The 16952-nt window shown below is 43.4% G+C and overlaps 1 long non-coding RNA gene across 1 annotated transcript in view; it reads left to right on the forward strand.

Moving 5' to 3' along the window:
* Positions 1-4697: 4697 nt before the first annotated feature.
* LOC133208984 (uncharacterized) overlaps positions 4698-16952 on the forward strand; it is a 29438-nt gene continuing 17183 nt past the window's right edge. The window contains exon 1 of the long non-coding RNA XR_009724547.1: positions 4698-4804. This is a non-coding gene — a long non-coding RNA (uncharacterized LOC133208984). The remainder of the gene's footprint in view (positions 4805-16952) is intronic.

The following is a 16952-nucleotide window of genomic DNA, read 5'->3' on the forward strand; positions in this document are numbered from 1 at the left end:
TAGCACTTTATAGCTGAAAAATGTTACAGAAACTGCCTTAATTCTAGTGGAGAGGATGGTGGCAGCAGTGCAAGACAGCTGCTTCCAGCACACGGAGCAGCAGCACACAGAAAGGATTGACCAGTTTTCACCTAAGAGGTTCACTTTTTGTGCGCATATGGGCTTCTGCTGGTAGTGTGAAATCCCAGGGCATCTGCCAAGACGTATTGCTTAATGTTCTCTGCTTTTCAAAGGTTCAGTAAGCAAAAGGGGTTATCCTGAGCAAGCTGCTATGACCATGACAGGAGCAAAACACCTCTGTGTATAAATTTGAAACCTTTAACCTCCTAACTGTCAAATTTCAATATTTCTGGTCACAGTGTTAAATGCACCCTACCATTTTTATTGGAAGAGTTTTCAGTGTATGTGGATGGAAAAATCAAAGTTTGCTTTTATATTTACACGCTGTTAGTAAGTTGTTAAAAGAAGAATAAAACAAGGTGACTGCCAGCAATATTTTGTATTAGTATAAGCTTTACAGCTGTAGCATAATAAAACAGCATTCCTATTCTCTCTGTAACCTGTGATATACACTCTAAATGACTTATTGCTGCTTTAATATACACTACATCTTACTAATGATAAACAGACTGTACTATGTTGAGGCTAGGGCTCAAACTAGACAGAAAGGATTAAAGGAAAAGATGAGATGGGATGAGCTAGGATAAAATGTCACCTTAGGAAAAAAAAAAAACCCAAACTAACTTTTAGCGAAAATCCAGTTTTGAAGTCCTTCATATATCAGTGCTCATCTTATCTATTTACTTTTAGTTGGTATTTTTTAGCTTTACATATACAAAGGGTGTCACTGTAACTGACAGGTATAGGGATCTTACACTGCCCTACCCAGATGGTATCTGTCCATTTTTGTGCATGAATCCTCTATTATTCCGTCACAAAGACCTTTATGACAGCAGACAAGTGAAAGAAATAATGGCTTTAGAAAGCTATTTTCCTTTCAAACAGTAAGTAAATATTATCAGATATATGTGCGACAGTGATGCAGAAACCTGACACAGAGCCATCTCTTGCAGGGGAAACACTTGGCTCCTACTGCCTTCAGGGCAGCCACCACCAGGAGCTTCAGCAAGCAGCATTGAGGACAACATTCGTGACACCTTGACAAGGCGAAACCTTCTGAAATGTCAGCACTGGCAGCAGTTACGACTGCAGAGGCTGCTCCCTGTGAGCCCCTCACAGCCAGGACACATGGGGAAGACTTTCTAAGGTCTTCTGCTCCCTCTGTGGCCCCAGGGATGGCTGCTGCCCATGCAGTGTGGCGCAGCCACCAAATGCTGCACAGCTCTTGCAAGGCTGCTCGTGCTCCTAAGCTGTGTATGAGCCAGGATTCAACATTTATTGTTAAGCCCTGCTGCCAAGAGGAAAATTCACTTTGGGGCAATGAGAGGATTACAACCCAGCTTCTGATCTGCCACGATTCTATTTTACACTGGGGTGACTGCTGGCTTCAGTTAGGTTACTGTGCTTTATGTGGAGTAGATGTAATCAGAACAACAAGGCTCTAAGCACCTATTTCTGCTGCAGAAGCATCTCTGCCTGTGGCTCTTAAGCACAACAGGATGGCAGTACCAGCATCTTTCAGGGTCTGTAGGCAGACACCTGTTGCTAAATGGCCTAGCTTTCTCAGAGATGAAAGCAGTAACACATGGCACTTCTGGAGGGGAACATTTTCTTGGGTTGCTGGCACAGATATTTTGAAGGGTAGGTGATGCACAGAGAGCCCTGAGTATCCCAGTGATTTGCTGAGCTGCATACACAGCACCAATCACATATTCCTCCTGCTCTCCTAACTAAAGCATCATAAGCATTTCTGCCCATGAGCTGCAAGGGGACCACCTGTACAACAGCTTTGTATGTCAAAAGCTCTGTACTCTCCTCAGCTCTGCATGGCTACAGCACCAGCATGCATGATTGGGGCTTGCCTGTAGCCTCTCTTCAAAACTGATTCCCAGGAGTCAGACTTTTAAGTAAAAGGGCAGCAGAGGGCAGGAAAGCAGCCAACTCTCCTCTGTTAAATGTAGAGGAACATGTTTCTCAGAGTGGGTGAGGAGTGCTCCCCTCCCTTCTTGACTGGGTGCAGGAGGTCTCTATCACCTCCACCTGCTCTCCCGTGTCCCCTAGGATACTGCACTCCTCCTCAAGGCACATTAATCTGAGCTGGAGGAGCCTCTGAATGCAGCAGGGTGTACTTACTGGTGAGCAGTTTTAGCTGTATGTGTTTCTCAGGGCTGTCTCACGTGTCTTGGAAGCTCAGCCCTGGCTGGGGACCACGAATGGAAGGTCAGGCTCGGCATGGTGATGCTCAGGAGAGCCCTGAGCATGGGGATCACTCCCACATTGAACACCTTTACAGGAGCCCTGCAAAGGCAGAGCCAAGCCATCCTACCATATAGGCACAAAAATGGCTCTCACATGTTTCTCTGGGGACAGGGGTGTTCTAATTTATTAAGGAAGCATAGCACTGGCAGCTGGGGAAAGGTGTCTCGCTGCCCTCTGACCTGTGACTCAGCTTGAAGAAAATGGGATGTCAAAATGCTCTTGCTCTGAAGATGCAGGCAGCAGCCGCAGCTACTGGAGCCAAGCTGTTTAAATTCACTTAAATTCACATCACTTAAACTAGTGATGATTTCTATGACATTGATAGAAAAAGGCAAAAATATGGCAATTGCACCTACACTTGCCCCATTTCACATGGAGTTATAGGGCAAAGCTCAGGTAGCTCCTGCCTGCTGGGATGGGACCTCCTGCTTCACTCTTTTGCCAGTCCCTGATGGTGTCCATGGTTTTGCTAGGAAATACTTGTAGCCTTATTGGATTTCACACAGATGAAAATGTCAGCACAACCTGAAAATCAACAATTCTGCCATTCTGATGGGGAAAGAAAGGATGGTGAGATCTGCCCTTAGTGTCATAGAATACAGAAAGGTCTCATACTGAAAAAAATTAAGCACAGTGCAAAGAAATGATGGTTCTGTCCACATGAAGCACCAGGGCCATTTAGTCCTAATAATCCTTTGAAACACACTGTTCAGAAACATATCTGGAGTTCTTATCACATTTAGGAACTTGCTTAAAACATTTCTGTATTTATCTGAAATCCATTACTAATTGTGATCAGTTTTGTCTGTTGAAAAGCAGGAACTGGAGCCTGCAGAAAGTCTTTGGGATTAGCAACATTTTCTAAATGCATTGTGACAGTGAAAAATAAACTTCATAAATGGTTGTCCAGTGTTTATTTATTTACTATGATTTATAATGAGATTCAAGCCTTTCAGACCTGAAAGATTCTTCACCATGAAATGCGCCCACTGACTGCAAGCGGCACTGCAAGCAGGTATGAGCATTTGCCATGCAGGAAGAAGTGTGTCAATGGTGAGAGCACTGGCTGGGAGGAAGGAGGCTTGAGATCTATCCCACGCCTTGCCAGGATGCACGAGGTGACATTGGAAAGGTCACTCAAACTCTGCATGCCTTCTGTTTGCTGTCTATAAAGCAGCAGCACTGAGGAGGGCATTCCCACAGCACCACAGGATCAAAGGAGAAGAGGTGCTGTTTTGCTGCTCCTAACTGTGCTTTTCTAGGGACACGACTTCTGCTGTTGCTGCTCTTGTTTTCAAAACATGCAATAATCTCAGTTTGGTCAAATAACAATCAAATACTATAATTTTAGCCATGAAATCAATAGTCATGAAAATGGCCCTGGCTCATTATAGCTCTCTGGGGGGGTGAGGGTGTCAAATAGATAAGAATAACAGCAGAACACTGAAACTAGAGTGGATCAAGGACTAATTGTAAAAACATGACGCAGGGCGGTTTTGGTGACTAAATGTAGGAATATTGCTCAGTTACGACCCTGAAATTATATTCCCTGTTTACAAATGCTTAGGCAGATTCTTGTATATTTCTCAAGCTGCTCCTTAACTTCAGAATATCCTCAAGTTTCAGATCAAATGACTGCTTGGTGTTCATCTGCTATGTGGTGGCTAAAATGTTCATTGTACAGTGCGAAGCAAGAACAATACCCTGTTTGTGTTGTGTAACAGGCACAAACACAGCCTAAGCCAAAACCCCATACCCACTGGGCATTGGGTCAAAGCCATAACCAATACAAGAACAGTTGGTGCAAGCAGCCCAGGGACAAGCTGTGGCTGAAATTTATATAAACGTTACAGAAATATTTAGAAATAACCCTTCCCATCTTGTGTCTTTACAAAGATGCTGGTCAGCTTAAGTTTCCATAGCAAAGCAGCACTACGTAATAGAACATTATAAGTTCTATACCATAAAGCCACCTTAACTTTGAAGAGGAAGAGTGCCTGTCCTCGCAGTGGACCTGTGATTGCTGGGACTTCCTTCAGCATCCCCTTAAATTGCTGGCATTTGGCTCATTTGTGCCGCTTCTATTCAATTGTTGTCTGTGTGATTCAATTTACCATTTAGAGCCATTACTGTGTGTCATGAACTTTCTTAATCTGAAATGCGAGAATCTTCTCTTAAATACGGGGCTGCTGAGAGGGAGGTGTCATGGGGGCAGGTCCCACAGGACCCATCGGAGGGGAAGGAGGTGGAGAGACCTGACGAGCAATCCCAGCATCACTTCCTCCTCTTCCTCCTCCCACCTCACTGCACCTTCCCTTCCCACTGCCCCACTTTGTGTCATTCCCCTCCTGTCCACATAGAGCCTTGTGGCATTTGGTATGGAGGTAGGGACCTACAGTGTGCACGGCTGGTTTTCCATGCAAAGGTGGGTAAAAGGTGTATTTATCTCCAGCGAGAGTATTCTGGCTGGGAGCTGAAAGGTGGAAAAATTAAGATTATTATTTCACTCCTTCCATGACCCGCCTCCCTGCTCTGTAATAAAATTAGCAACAAACAACAAGAAAAACATATCTGCAGAGAAAATTTCCAGGCTTGATTAATGCTGTTTGTCAGTTTGGCTGAGCAGAGTGTGGCTGTGGCAGGGAGTCTTGGAGCAGGCAAGGCTGAAGGGGCTGTAAACAAGCTATGAAAGTTTAATGACATTCAAATATCTGAATGACTCCTCAAACGGTATAGTGGTTAGGAATTGTCCTGTACAGCTTTTGTAAAGAATTCACAGGGTTAATGACTAAAGAATGGAGTTCTGGTAATCAATATAGTCCTCTGGCTCTATTGATTGGAATCGCCTGCTTATTTTGCAGCTAAGATTTTTTAGCCCATTCAGAACAAAGACACCCTAGGGGACTGTTAAGTAAATAGGCATTTAAGACTTTTTCGTTGCTAAGAAAGTAGTTAATTATTATTAGTGCTTAAAAGTCTTGATTTAGACAGAACATCCCAATGAACATCATAATTTTGCTAGTTTTCTCTATGCTTTATGCAAATTCATGTGTACTGGCAGCTGTTTAGAAGCATGCACCTATAGGGCTGGGCAAGGTGCTAAGGGATACTTCAACCCAGGAGGGGCTGAAGGCGCTGGGCACCTTTGCAGAGGACCTTGACAAAGAGAAGCATCAGTTCTCCGAGACTGGTTCAGTATTTGTAGGGGGATGACTGCTAAACACCAAGGAATCCTTGTTGATCTTTTGCTGAAAGAGGAGATTCAATGAGGTTGAGGAAAATGAGCTCCTCAAAAGGGAGCTGGGCTTTATATACACATATTCTTCCCCAGAGAAAGTGCATCACAAAACAAACAACTTTCTAGTTCCCCATACACATAAAGACTTTCTGCTGCCGACGTTGTTCTTGCAGGCCGAATTTGCAGAGAATCATCAAATCACCTAAGGCAGATGCCAGTACAAAGGACTGTGACAGAGCAGGGCGAAACCCAGCCGAGTGTCCCTTGCCTGGCGAGCAGCATGGCCCACAGCCTTGGGAAACAGCTGGGACCTGACTGCATTTGCTCTATGGGATTTCAGAGAATGGAACTCAAAACGGAGTGTGCAGTCAGACATCTTTAACCAGTGATGTGAACTATATGGTCAAGCTGACCCCCCACTTCACTGCAGCACTGTGCTGCAAACCCAGTCACACGCTTGGCCCTCAGACCATCTGAAGCTGACAGGGCCTGTAAGATCACTACTACTTTTACAACCATTATTACTAATGTTATTTTCTTACTACCACACATTTTAACTTCTTTTTGCCTTTTTCTTTTTTCATTTTAAACCAAAAGCTGCTCCTTGCTTAGCAGAAGATGGAGAGCAGAATGATGCTTCTCCACTGAACTGCAGGTTACAATGGAGCTGCTTTGCATTTTGATGCCACTCTAGTTTCCTTTGCTCTTTGCCTGTTCAACCATTTCTGCTTGTTACACTTAAAGCTGTGAACCCAGTGTATCAGAGAAAAGACATCCTTTTGGGACTGCAAGCATAGCTGATCTTTTTCATCCCCCTTAAAAATTAATTATCATAGCTGCTTGCTAGTAGGAGCATTTAACAAAAACAGAGATCATGCACCAGTCAACAAGCAGTTATTCACCAGCTGAGACATTAAGAAAACATCACATTTCATATATGATCCAATTAACAGCTTTTTCCCCTCACAATGATTTCCTACATACTTAGGCTATTATATACAATATGTGGAAGTATTCATCACGCTTGCATTCCCTGACACTAATCCTGTTTGTAGATTCTCTTCGCTTTCCCCTTTCTAGGATTTAGAGTGGAGATTCCTGACTATAGCCTGTACAAAGCAATGGCTGGAATTTAGCCATAAGTGATGTTGCAAATCCATAAAGTGATAGATAGAGGCAGAAGGGCAGCTGAGTTCCTAATTTTACATGCATCTTCATTTTGTCCCTGCCTTGTACAACTGTACCCACAGTACATTTGCTCAATGTGACTCTCCAACCTTCGTGGACTGTTTACTAACACTTGGAAACCTTCACTCATTATTTGGTCCAACTCCTAACAGGGATATTGGCCAAATACAAGCCCTGAATCTGACTTTAAATCTCAGCCCAAATCTGCTGCTGTCAAGAATCCTGGCAACTGAATTTTGAAGGTTTCAATGCACTAAATAGCAGTATCTCTTTTTGGTTACCACTGAAGTCTATCCTTGATCTGCATCAGGAGAGTCAGCAAGCAAAAGATCAAGTTAATTGTTCCAAGAATTGGAACAGTTATAACTGTATAATGATATCCGTATCAGGTGCAAGACATGAAAATCATTCCAGGTCCAATACAGAGGATCATTAGATAGATCTACACTCTTCAGGTTCTGATCCAATTTGCAACTGATTTCAGGTCAACTTGCAGAGGTGCCTTTGCTATAGTTTTACGTATCGCTGAACACCACAAGGCTCTAGTGGGACAAAATGGGAGGAAAATAAAGTAATGGGTTTCTCAAGTGTTTCTGAACCTTAGGGGAGAATCAAATTGGGAAGACAAATGGGAGGGAGCTAACCCTGATTTTGTTTCCACTGTGGAGTGTCCTTCAAAATTACAGGCGAAAGCCACATAGCCCATTGTACAACAAAGGCTTTTACAGTGAGTAACACAGATTCGGTCACACTGGAACCTTCTGGGAAATTTTGTAGGGAAAATTCTTTCACACTTTGGGATGGAGGAAGGATTTTAGGATTTGACAGGTTTTCTATATTAACTTATTTAGTTTCTCAGTGGTCAGAAGCATTTCAGGTTGGATAAAACCCTGAACTGGATTCCAAAAGGTTGGTTTCTTTTTTAAGAAGGTTTCTTGGGATCATCAGTGGTGAAAAATAATCTGACATATTATGCAATGTAAAGACCTATTGTGTGTTGCTGGGAATGTGATGCTGAAGAAACAGCTGTAAAGAGTGTGTATTGATATCGGATGTGTAGTCATTAAGAAAGGAGAAAAAGGAAGGTCCAAAGCCAGGGAATTAATGCAGTGTTGCCCAGGGGCTACGTTCAAATATATTTAGTTTTCCAATTTGTAGTTTTAACTTTGCCAATTCCATCTGCTAATTTCATTTATAAACAGCCTGCTCTTTCTGTCCTCCAGTACCTTCCCCTCCCCTCTTTTTTGTTTGTGTCGTCCCCCCCCCCCCCCCTTTTTTTATAATCCTAGCTTTTCACTAAAACACACAGGATCTCCCTGAGGTGCAGAGTCAGAGAACATTTTGCACTGCCAGACAAGGTGACATTCAACCTGGGAGCCTCTGGAAGTTGGGGTTTTACCTTTGCAGGGCTACAGAGGAAACTGCACCATGCCCTGTGATGGGGAGGACAAAAGGATCCTCTGGTCAGTCTTTCTGCACAATTTACTTGTTTGCTCTCAAGGAGGAAAGTATTGTCACCCTTAATGGTGAGTTGGGTTAAATTTCTAATGTCTGCATACACCAGATATTAAGTCTTGAGTCTTGAAAATACAGAAAAGAGGAAGAAAATTACTCAACTGGCTTTGTGCAATGACAAATGACATTTGCCTAAAAATTACTAAAGGTGCTCCTTCTCCATGGACAGCTGAAGTGCCAGTACAGCCAACTGGGCAGACTGGGGCCACTCTTGTCTCTAACAGCCTGTGGTGGTGAGAGTATCATACAGAGTGACCCCTTCCCATAACATACATAGAATTAAAGTCATGGCTATTTTTATTTTGCCTTCAAAGTGGTATTAAGCTTCTGAGGATTGAAGTTCTCTTCCAGGCCCCACCAGAAATTCACTGTGGGACTTTATTCTGTCTCCACAGGCTCTTTTTGCTTTTATTTCTCTATCTGTTTAATGGGGACAGTGACACTTGCCCACCTAAAAAAGTCCTTTGACACCCCCAAATTAAAGTAAAAATACTCATCATTGAGATGTAGGTGACAGAAGGTGATAACTTTTTTTTTTTTTGCTAGAAATTTCTCCCTCCAGTATGTATGCAAGATGTATCTTTATGGTTTGGTTGTTTCCCATGCTTCGTATGAATTATAGAGCAGGCATCTTATACCTTGGTATTCAGAGTAATGCAACATACTTACTAGAAACCCACCTAAGCAATTACTTTTCTGATCTATTGCCAGATTCCTTTCATATCAGCTGCAGCAGCTTGCAAAAACCTAACAAATAACATTTTACATAGGCTTGTAGTCTATATTCAATTTTATCTGATTATTTTTAGCACAGTGATTTGAGAATCCAAATTACAGCTAAGAAAATGGAAAATTCATTTTCCAACAATGCCTTAAGCTTCACTAGCATTTTAGAGTAGAACATTTCTGTGATGGCCTTTGATTCAATCCAGGCTGAACGAAAGACATTTCATCACCACAGAATGCATTTCTTTATTTGCCTTGGATCTATGATTCTGTCAGTATTGAGAGAAAAGAAAAATCAATGCTGCACTATAAACCTCGGGCAGCCCCTGGCCAACGTGGTCAGCATGGTGTGAGCAAAGGAAATGGCAGGGGAAAAAAATTGACCGCTCAGCAATAGTGTGGCACAGTAACGGACAAAGCTCTGGGCTAATAACAGCTTGCAATTACACATGGAAAGCCAAAGCTTGTAGGGCATTCAGTACGAAGGGGATGTAATACAATTTATTGAACCACCGGTTAGAGTTCTGCAGCTTCTCAATAAAAAAAAAAAAAGGGCGAAAAAAAAAAGGGGCTGTGGACCTGTACTGCTTAAAAGACAGACTTACATGGTGCCAGCAGGGGAAGGAGACTTGAAGAAAGCAGAAAGCCCTTCCTTTATGTCTTGGATAGTGAGCAAGTGGGAGAATGCAGCCTATTTATGCTTTCTAAAAATACACCAGACAGGCTTAAAGGCACAGCCCGCTGCCACTGCCCCGGCTGCTGCCACGGGCGCTGCACACACACATGCATCCTGCGCTGGAGCACACAGATGTGACTAGGCACTGCTGCTTAATTCCTAATACATAGTGCATCTACACTGACAGCACACTGCATGTCCTGCCTTCCTGGGAAAGGGGGAAAAGTGTCATGACAAAATCTTTGCTCAGATACAGTTATTTATCTGAGAGAAGCAAGGTGTTTCTGCAGGAGAAAGCATGAAATTAAAATGCTAGTAAAACAGACGTAAAAATGTTGAACTGAGAAGAGGAATTGTTGATAAGCATGTTCTGGAACAGATAGAAATGAAACCTTTCAACTAAAAGCCAGTGAGGTACAGTGATCATAGGAGGTGGCAGCATTTTTGGGCAGGTCAGGCTGCACTAGTGAAGGTCAGCCCTGCAACTGGAGGATACTCCCTTCTTGTCCACTGTGGTGCCCTTTGCCAGGAGGGACAGTCAGGGACACTGCGGCCACTGCCCACAGCAGGCGCGCAGTCCCATCTCCATGGGAATTTGTGCATCCCCCAAGAAGCAGCAGAGGTTGTTGGGTGTAAGCAGTGATAGAACAGCCTGCAACCTCCATGTATTTGTGTTTGTGCTTTCAGTGATAAATAATGTTCTGCAGACAGTGATGGAAAGTTCTGTCACTTGATTGTATGGAGACAGGTGTAGTCCTACAGCCACAGGCAACAAGTACAGCCCAGGCTCGGCCGAAGCCCTGGTGCTGGCAGTGCTGGGACAGCTGAGAAAGCTCGACAGTCTTTGGGAGTAATCTGCAGCAGCACCCACTGAAGTAAATTAGAGAGCCCTTGGTGTGGCCAGGGCAGACCTTGCCTTGGAGAAACCTCTGCATGACACCGTTCTGACCTTTTCCTGCCTATGTTTGCATAAATGTACGTTTACCAGAGAACAGATTACCTCTTAGCATCAGTTTCAGGCATCTGACATAACTGCAATAGTAGCAATGTTGCTCAAAGCCATGATTCAGAGTGAAGATCCATCTTTTCCCCAGAGTTTGTAAAACACAGCAGGAATTTTAATACCCAGCCACCAGATCCTGCAGTTCCCAGGGGACCCTGATCTTTGCAGCACCACATGGGTCTTGCAATTGCCTGACCCCATTTGTACACATTGCTAAGAAACAGCGTTTCTTGTATTTCTGGCTGACACTGACTTCCCAAGTACTGCAGTGCTGGGGTAAAGCGTGCATTGAGAACTGAAGTAACAGCCACAATGTAGCTAATTATTTTGTGCTCTTAATTGAAGACACCAAACTCCCCTCACAATGCAATACAGCTACAAGATTCCTCAGCCTCAGTAACAAGTAACAGAGACAGATTTTCCCCTGTTGTAACCAGAGGAATCAGACAACCAGTATTGCTGTTGGATGCTATCCCAGCAAGAATCTGACCCAGAGGTATTTTTGCTTTATCTGAAATTTAATTTCTAGAATCCCAGTCTAAATATTTTAGCCCTTCAGTTTTCACATCATCCTCATCCTCAGTGCAGTTTACGGCCCTAATCTTTCACTGTGGGGTCACTCCTCTAGGGTTCCCTGCACAGGAGGCAGGTTGCTGCCTGCACATCACCTTCGATGACAACACACCAGAATTACCATGTGAGAGGACACGGTGCATCTTTTGTGACAATTATGGCAGGGTCCCTGCTAACTCTATTCCCTGTGTGATAAAACAGCCTCGCGCCAAACAGTCACTCAGCAAATCCCTTGCCCCTTATCATAATTAAGTCCTTCTACATGACATGGCGCGAGAGATAAGGGATTTGTATGTAAGACATGAGGAAAACACTGGAGTGAGGCGGTGCTGCGTGTGGGGGCCGCGGTGCAGCAGTGGCAGAGAGGGAACCCCTCGCTGGTGACTTCTGCAGCCACAGGGATGGGGGGAGGAGGATGGGAGCGCTGACCATTCCCAATGTCACCTGCAGAGAGCCATTAGCCCTCTCAGCCCTCTATTCCTACATGCTGAATCAAATTAATCTAACAAAAACAGATGACCTGTGAGCTCAGCCTGCCTTACAGCAAAGTCAAACGGGAGCGAGGGGCAGCGGCGGCAGCAGCGAGCGAGGCGGGGAGGACCCGTGCGGTTCCTGCAGCCCCTCGCTGTGGCCTCCCGCGGATCTCCCTCCGTTGCAGGCTGTCACATCCACGCACCTCAGCCACCTCTCCCTTCACAGCCAGACTAACCCTCTCTTGTCTACCTTGGACCGGCTGTGCGCTACCCCCTCCATTACAGACGTACACACACACAGAGCTGCTGACCTAGAGGTGTTAGCCACTCCGCAGCTGCCGTTCTTCTCACATTAATCTATAGGAATCAATGGACATTTCATTAGAGTAATCAAGTGTGGATGCATCCCGCATTTATATCCCGCGCCTGCTCCCTCCCCCCAACTCTTTCACAGGCTAATTGGTCCTACAGCAAAAGCTACGTGGATATTTTTCCCTACAGATGAGTGTCAAGAGCAGTTTTTTGCTGCTGGTTGAAATACCTATCAATAGAGAGGTAGTATAAAAGCCTTCACCCATCAGGCTGTGTTGCTGATGCTAATGCATCAGGCAGTCTCTGTTCTTACACACCCAACTCCCTCCTTTACGCTGTTATCCCATACATCCATGTCATTTACATTTACTTCAACGAGAGAATTAACCCATTGCACTTTTTTAAAGAAAGACTGAAACCCAACATTGCAAGAATTAGTACAGCTCTATCAGATCACAATACATTGAGGAAATTGCTCACTTGTTCCTATTTCACCAGTAACCTTTTTATTTTCAGTCAAATCTCTTCATCTTGCTTACTATGTGATATCTGTGATATCTTATTATTTCTTCTAGTATGTTGTGGTTTATATGCTTATTGGTATACAATGACCCCTCGTGAAAGGTACAGGCAACAGCATTGTTTTCTGCAGCCTTTGTTGTCTGGGAGGGGATGCTCTCCTCTCTAGTCACCTCCACAGAGACCACAGAGGTTTAGTAAGGCAGCACATGTCACAAGAGATGCTGTCCCTAAAATGCATATGTGACAGGAGGCTGGTGACTGAGCAGGGTCCTTACAATCAGGGGACCAGGAACTCTGTTTGGATCATCATTTGGCAAGAATAAGAAAATGTCATGATACTTGTTTGAAAGTTAAGTTTTTCATGAGATCATAGACTTTTCATTCAAAAATAATTTAAAAACATTTTCAGGAGGTGGGCACCTAACAGCTCAGTTTAAAAATATATGAAAGCCTCAGGAATGCCACTGAAGGCAGGAGGCAGCCCAGAGAAGGCAGATGGTGGCTCAGAGTGCTGTGGGTTAGGGTTAGGACCCTAACATGGGTCATGAGGACCTCTGCATAGGGCACTCTCCATTTTATGTCCTGATGGTCCTTCTCCAGGCTGTACCAAGACCAGGCAGGCTGCAGGACAGAAGTAGCCCATATGCTTTTGAGCTAGGGAAACAGGCCTTGGTACTTGGCAAGTTGAAAGGGGACAATTTGCTAAGGGAAGCAACCAGTTTATTTAAGCCGTTTTGATTGTTGTGGAAGAATACAGACTGACAAAACTAGAAACCACCCACTTGACCTGGGGAACCTTCAAGGAAGAAGACTTAAACGCAGCAGGGAGCAGGTGCAGGGAGTTTGGCTTCCTCTTGCACTTAACAACAAACAGGCAACTAAACTTCTCTTTCTTGTTAACAATTTCTGACTATTAAAGATGAGCTGAATTAAAAAATCATGCACTTGCAATACAGCTGGGAGTTCTGGAATGTTCTTAGTCATCTTTCAGCTCATGTCAGACCTGAAAAAAACCCCAAGTACCTATTTTCTACGTAGAAAGCGTTTAAGTGCAAGAGATTCAAGTGAAAAATCTCTTCTTTGTCCTGTTTTTAGAATTCTTAGTGTGAGTTACATGGATTTACCCCAGGTGAAAGCACGGCCCCATTGGCTGTTGGTGCTACAATACATTATTTGTAAAAATACTTAGATATATTGAAGGGATGTGGAAGTCCTTCTCTTTTTCCAACTTTTCCATGTCACATGCAATTTACAGTTTTGTTTAATGAATACTAGGTTCTGTTTTTTTTTGTTGTTGTTTTAAACTAAAGCCTGCTTTTTGCTTATGGCCAAATTCATGAAACTGCAATGAAGAAAAATGAACCCGCTGAAGGGGATTGACCCCAAATGCTCAAGAACAGGTCTTTCAAGACTAACGAGAGAGTCTGCACATTTGGTTTTCCTGCCAGATCTCTTTCCTGAGGGCACACTGCATAATGCAAAAAGAGCTACGTGAAAAGTTTGGTGCAGAGGATGAAAATAGGACCGTTCGGCTGCTCTACAAAGAGATGAGGTTCTCTTCCCCTTCCCCCTCCACACGTTTTTCACTGTAAGCGAAAATGAAACTTGTGCTTTTCAGAGGAAATAGCTGCTAAAGGTTAAAGGGTAAGTCTTCCTTGCTGCAAGCATACATTTTTGCAAGCTGAATCTTAACCATGTGGCCAGCAGCACACACACTGAAGAGAGCCTGGAAGAAGAGTAGGGAAATAGAGGGCAAAAGCATCAAAAGAACATCCTGAAATTGATTCATCTGTTCTTTTTAACTCCTTTATTTGAGTTCTGGCCACCTCCTTCTTTGTATTACACGTTCACTTTAGAAACAAGACCCTTATTCAGAGGTGGAGGGCATTGAGCTGTGCCATGGAAGGGCAGTAGCTGTGCAAAGGAGGAAGAACATCTCTCCAGGGCTGGCCGGTGGCAACCCATGAGCGCAGGTAAGTTTGGGGCAAGAGGCAACTGAAGCCTTGACTCCTTGTCCTGCTGTTTGAACCAATGAGCATATTTGTGCAGTGGATGTACCCAGATAGAAATACAATGTCACACATCATAACCTGCAGGGAAAAGAGTGAATGGAGGCAGGAGGAAGCTCTTTCCCGCTCTAGCTCACATCTCTGCTTGCTTTTGTGGTGAGAGAACCAATTATTGGCTCTTGGGTTTTTCCTTGTGAAGGAAGCTACAGTGAAACAACATCTGAATGGTCCTGAAAGTAGTGCCTTGGACATTAGGTATATTCTGCTTAGTGTGATGCTCCTAGGGAATAAGTGACCCCAAGAAAACACAACCACTCATCAGTATTTATGTGGAGTTGAGAATATTCCTGGATAACACTGTTATATTAAATGCAGAAAAGGATGAATGGGAGTGCAATCAAAACCACACCTTCTGGCAGCATACTGTTTGCAGAATGCAAACGTGGGCAAGTTTGAGTACATAGTATGTCCTGTACACAGGACATAAATGAAGAGCAATATAACACAGATGTAGATCCATAAAAATTACAACCGTTTAGCTTTAAATGAAGACAGTTGTTATAAGATAGCAATTCCAGATTTGAGAAAGAGTCAGCATTTTCTTCGTATTCCTTCTTTCCCACTTGTATCTCCAAAATAAACAATCAATAAACACCTGGGGAGGTTTTAGTGGGGTTTGGCACATTTAGCTAAATGCTGAAGTCTCAGTGAAGCACCTTCCCAAATGATGCAGGGTAGAGGGATGCCTGGGGAATGGCTATAGCCACTCAGGTCAGGGAAGGCCTTGTTAGCAGAAGTCTAACTAAAACATCAGAGAAACTAGAGTTCTTCCAAGTTTGGATTGTCTGTTATTCAACTCAGTTAACGGGATATGTGCAATAGGAATGCATGCCCAGTGTCAGCTTTCACTGACACCACTGCACCTTTATGCCTCTGGAGCTGCTTTAGTTTACCAGCCACTGGCAAGTGAGAATCAACCACCAGATCCACACCTCAGTGTTTCTCCACTGTGGATGTGGGTGCACATCCGCTTTCTCTTAAGATTGTAACATATGCTTTTAATTCACTATGTGAATTTTCACTGAACTTTACTCCTCAGCTGGCACAGATGTGATTTCAAGGATTACCGAAAAATGATCTGCACAGATTTTAACATCTTTATGAAACGTAAAGAAAAAAACCTCAACAAACCCACCTATTTCATCTGGCACTAGGAATATCAGGAACTTTAATTCTAACTGATCCCTTGAAGCCAAGTAATTTCTGATAAAGCCAAAACCATGACTGTATTGGGCTACATTAAATACAAAGTTGTGTTTGGTATTTGACATTCTCAACGCAGACCATCTCAACGTAGCCCCCTGAATTTTCTGGGCAAGTTTCTTGAGTGAGTTGAGATACCTTAAGGGGCATTAAGATCAGCCCTAAGTGGCTGGTTGCAAGAACCCATCAGGGTCAGAAATAGGATTTTTTTTTCCCCATGGTAAATGAATGTATTTTTGAGCCTTTTCTGACACTACAGATTCCCTTTCTTCCTACAAAGATGTAATGAAGGCAAATTATTTACATTCGGTCTGCTGCATAAACTTATTGGTGAGATAAACACCTTTTCGATTTAAAAAATGACCAAACCACCAGACAGAAGATGAGGTCATGAGAAAATGGTGCTGTCTTTCATATTGTACTATTAGCTCTGCTGATATAGGAGAGCTGGGCCAAGAAGTTTTGAAGACAGTATTACTTGTATGTGATGCCGGTGCAGTGCGCAGGGCACAGAGGTCTCTGTGGCTTCTGTTCATACACATTACCAAGAAGAAAGTGAAGCTGCTGACAAAGTTTTCCTATATGGTGTTAGGAAATATGTATCAAGTCTTTTTTTTTAATTCTGCTTCTATACATGAAGAAAAGTGAAAGCACTATTAATGCACTAAAGGACTATACTGAAATCTCCAGGAATTCTCCTTTTTTATCTTTATCTGCAATAAATCCAGAAGAGGAGGCAGTCCAGGAAAAAGACATTCTGAGAAAAACAGCTATGTCCAAAGCCCAGGCTTGTACATTATTTATAATGTGTAAAAAGCCTATACACTCTGTTACCACTAGAACCTGTCTGTTTAGAGATACGGATTAGACAGCAGCAGCATCTACGGCTTTATAAACTAACTGATGGTCTTCCTCATGTTTTAATGGGTGCAACTGATATACAACTGAAGGGATCACAAATGCCTCCATTCTATGCCCTGTAGATCACCAGTAGAGAGGAATAACACAGAATACCACTAAATGGTAGTCATAGAAACCAGTTATCAATGTAAAGGTTTGAAAGTAAGTATAAAAG

Source organism: Neopsephotus bourkii, unplaced genomic scaffold (assembly GCF_033783945.1).
Source record: "Neopsephotus bourkii isolate Nb327-2 ecotype Australia unplaced genomic scaffold, CSIRO-AGI_Nbou_v1 NB_318, whole genome shotgun sequence".
Classification (NCBI taxonomy): Eukaryota; Metazoa; Chordata; class Aves; order Psittaciformes; family Psittacidae; genus Neopsephotus; species Neopsephotus bourkii.